A 4,567-nucleotide genomic window follows, 5' to 3' on the forward strand; every position below is an offset into this window, starting at 1 on the left:
AGTGAAGAGTAGTTATTTTCTATATATGTATTTCAAGAAATGCAGCTTCATTTTCTTATCCTTAATGTGAGCACACGTGCACATTTGCCTCAGAGTTTTAATGCATTTGTCATTATTTAGTATATCAAAAATCATATAGTTTTCTATACAGCCTCAGATGTGGCTAAAAATTGCCTGTCAACATTTATCTACACAGATTAAAAGCAGAGTGTTAATTATAATTTCCCCTCATGTAAATGAATTAAATATTTTCTGCATGTTGTAAGTCTATCCTGTTGGAGTTTTTCAAATCTAATTGAAATTAACATATTCAATTTTTTGTGGGAGATCGCCTTTGGAGCTCTGTCTCCTTAGCCCATATTTGAGGTTATAGCCATGTAACACCCCTACAATACATCCAAACTAGATATTTAGCATAATAACAAAATAAACATATTATTAAGTTTATAAAGAAGAGTGTTAGAGAAAAGATGAAGCTAAAACATATATCTTGAGCATTTACCATTAAAGATTCTTGTTTCATTTTTCAAATGAGTCACTGAATTTAATAACTGTAATTATCATATTCCAAAATCTTTCTGTATTAAAAAAAATCTGAAAATCATGCTTGTGCCAAACCTGCCTGGAACTGATTAAATGCAAAATATACACAGACATTTATTACCTTGTAATACATAATTTTCAAAACATGAGGCGAATACAATAATTTATAAATAGTAATTCTATGATCAGAAAAAGATAAGACAATTAATGCCTTTGTATCTTAAAATCCTTTAGAAAAAGAGTTTAGTAACATTAGGATCTAGTTCAGGGTTTGGTTTTTGCATGTAACTTTTTGCTCTTTTTCTTCTCATCTGCTTCCATTTGAGCTTATCTTTTTCAGCTTGAAAAGCTCCCAATTTCTTATTCTTGGCTTTCTTAATCCTTTCCTTGATGGCAACCACATTAATTTTAGTTTCAATGGAACCTTCCTTAAATTTCATACCTGGTTTTACGTCTGGCGGAATGAAAAGTTGTCTGTCTTTCTTCTTGTCTCTTACTGAAAGCTTCTGCTTGTTTAGTCTTTCTTGCTTCCATTTTTTTGTTTTGTTCGGACTTGCCTTGAGAAAGTACTCACCACTAGCCAATTTCCTTAGGGGTGGGAATGGTGTATTATTGTAGATTACAATGGTATATGTCCTTTCTTAGCAGCTTTCTTCTTTGGCTCCTTGTTTTGATTCACATTTTTGTGTAATTCAGAATCTTTTGCCAACTCTCGTTTAGTCATTAAGATTTTAATGTTATATATTGGATGAATATTCTTCATTCTAGGACTACTTTTTGAAATGGTTTTAAGCCACTAAATAGTCAAATAGCTGAAACGCTATTTCCCTGAACTATAATGTGAATTTGTTAAGAGTTCCAGTGCCTTCACTGTAGATTCTTTGGGACCAGTAAGCCCCTGTGTTCTTTTTACGAATCTCTCCTTATTTCTTACTAAAGATCCTATTTTCATAATGTCACTTGCAATGTCATCCTGAAGAATTTACACTGCCTGTTCAAACGAGACACTCCTTGCTAACAATGTTATTAGGCCCCTGGCCCTAACAGTGATACAGGGATTGAAAAGTCTTCTTGCTAGTACAGTCGGGTCCAGGGATGCTGAAATATGATGTTCAGTTAAGGCTTTCGGCAGCAAACGCCAACATTCTTTTTAGCACGCCTCTCTGTGCTTGGAGAACAGAGAGCGAAGCTGCTGTCCTCCAGCGGTCCTCTGGGGTTGTCCTTTTTGGAGGAAGCTGCTTCCTTCCAACCACCAGAAGCAGTAAGGAGCTGGGAGTCATCTCAGCTCTCCGACTTCTGTTTCTAGTTACTGAGCTCACTTTCCCCATCGGCAGAAGACAACTGGCTCAGCGACCAGGATGTAATTGTCACCAAAATATCTTGCTTCTTACTTCTCTTGGCTGCTAACTATTTGTCTCAACAATATTTGCTGAATAGACCAACCATTTTCCCTACATTGTGGAAGGTAGTTGACGTATATGTGTACGTTCTGGGGTTTCTATTCCATTCCATTGATCTTCTTTTCTCTCTATTTACCAGTACCAGACTGTTTTTGTTATCTCTGCCATGCAACATACCTTGTGGTCTGAAATTGTGATTTCTCCAGCTTGATTTTTCTTGTTCAAGATAACTCTGTCCATTCATTGTCTTTTGTGTTTCCAGATTAACTTTTACACTTGATCTTAGCCAAAAGGCCATGAAGAGATTCAGATTTTTTGTATCATCTTTTCTGTTTCTGAGAAGAATGTTGGAATTTTTATTGAATCACATTGAATATGTATACGACTTTCAGAAATATAGGCATTTTGATGATGTTGCTCTTTCTGATCCTGGGTCATGGTAACTCTATCTCTAAATGTTTTCACAATATTTTGTAATTTTCATCACAGGGATCTTCCACATCTTTGGTTAGGCTAATTCTAAAGTGCTTAAGATTTTTCTCCACTATTTAAAAGGGTACTGCATATGAGAGCTCTTTCTAAGCCATGAAATTATTTGCATATAATAGGTCCATCAATTTATATTCATTAATTTTGTACACTGCTACCAGGCGCTAATAGTCTCTTTATTTAGTCCTTTGGTTCTTCTATATCTAGACTCGTGCTACCTTTGGACAGGGATGATTTTAATTCCCAGTTTCTGATGATGAATTCCTTTGACTTATTTTCTCTCATAATGGCGCTAGCGAGGACTTCCAGTATGTTAGATAGCAGTGGTGAAAATGAAAATTCTAGTCTAGTTCCATATCTTAGTGGAAAAACTTCCAGTCTCTCCCTGTTTAGTATGATACTGGCACTGGTTTGTTCATACCTTACTTGTATTGCGTACAAAGCTCCATCTATACCCCTTTCTTATGGTTTTTAGCATGAAGGGTTGTGGATTTCATTGATGCCTTTGCCGCATCTAATGCTTATCATTTCATTTTCGTTATTCAGTTTGTTGCTGTTGTATTTAACTCATTGGTTTTCACATATTGGACCATCCTGGCACAGCTGGGGTGAATCTCACCTACTCGGGGTGAATCATCTGTCTGGTGTATTGTTGGATTCTGACTAGTGTTTTATTAATCAGTTTTGTATCTGTGTTGATCAGGGATATTGGTTTGTACTTCTTTTCTGTCATGTCTGTATCTGATTTGGTATTAAGGTGGTGTTGACTTCATAGAGTTGGAAAAGATTCCCTTCTTTTCTAGTGTTTTGAAGAGCTTACAGAGGTTGGCATAGTTGTAACACTTTCTAGAATTCAGAAAAGAAGCCATCTTGTCCTTTACTTGTTGGGAGAGATTTAATTACTGATTGAACCTCTGTTGTGGTAATAGGCCTATTCACATTATTATTTGTTTCATGATTCAATTTTGGCAGATCATATTTTCCTAGAAATCTATTCGGTTTTTTTCCAGGTCTTCTGATTCATTGGCATATAGTCACTTATAATAGTTCCTGATTATTCTATATCTATATGTGCCCAAGGTTTCTGTTGCAATACTTCCTTTATCATCAATGATTCTATCGATATATGTTTTATCTCTCCTTCCCTTGATTAGTTGGGCCAGTGGGAATCTATTTCATGGATTTGCTCAGATTACCAGGTCTTTGACTCATTGGTTTTATTCATTATTCTTTTGGTTTCTACTTGATTTATTTCTTTCCTTATTCTGATAATTCCTTTTTTCTGCTAATATTGGCATTGTTTTTCTGCCTCCATCAGACACCTGGTTAGCCTATTACCTGGCACCATTCTAGTTTCTTGGCATGAGCACTGAAAGCAACACTGTGTTCTCTGTGTTCTTAGCTCTGCCTTGTCAGTGTTCCATAAATTCTGGAATGTTGTATTGATGCTTCCATTTGTTTCAAACAGGCTCTTTATTTAACTTCCTGCTTGATATCTTCAATAAACCTTTTTTTTTTAAGCATATCGCTCCGCCTCCAGGTATTTGCATAGCTTCTGGGGCATTTTTGACTTGTTGGTCTCCGGTTTCACTCCATGATGGTCCACGGAGATATGCGGTATGATCTTATTTATATATTTTCTAATTTGCTGAAGCTTGTTTTGTGGTCTGTAATATGGTCAATCCTGGACAGGTTTCCATAAACTAATAGAAAGAAAAACTGTGTCCTGTGTTTGTGCAATGAAAGGTTCTGTAGGTATCATTCAGATCTAGTTTTTGGTCACCTTAGTGAATTCTATTGTCCTGTTGCTAAGCTTCTGTCGTGATGATATGTCCATTCAGGTTAGTGGGGTGTTAAGGTCCCCCACTATTTTTGTGCTAGAGTCTATTTTGCCTTTAAAATCAACTAATGTTTGTCCCACACAGCAAGATACCCTGGATGTTGGTGTATATATATTTACTATTGTGAGTTCTTCCTGCTGAATGAATTCTTTGGTCATTTTGTAGTGTACCTCTTCATCTATTTTATTACTTTTTACATTGAAATCTAAAATATCAGGTGTTAGAATAGATGCACCAGCTCATTTTTGCTTTCCATTAGTATCCTTTTCAATTCTTTGACTTTCAGTTTCCACA

General features: G+C 35.8%; 1 pseudogene; it reads right to left on the reverse strand.

The window, feature by feature from the left end:
- Nucleotides 1-773: 773 nt before the first annotated feature.
- On the reverse strand, nt 774-2,183 carry LOC121161764 (annotated as a pseudogene).
- Between the last annotated feature and the right edge of the window lie 2,384 nt (nt 2,184-4,567).

Source organism: Ochotona curzoniae, unplaced genomic scaffold (genome assembly GCF_017591425.1).
Source record: "Ochotona curzoniae isolate NIBS_2020 unplaced genomic scaffold, NIBS_Ocur_1.0 contig_4843, whole genome shotgun sequence".
Classification (NCBI taxonomy): Eukaryota; Metazoa; Chordata; class Mammalia; order Lagomorpha; family Ochotonidae; genus Ochotona; species Ochotona curzoniae.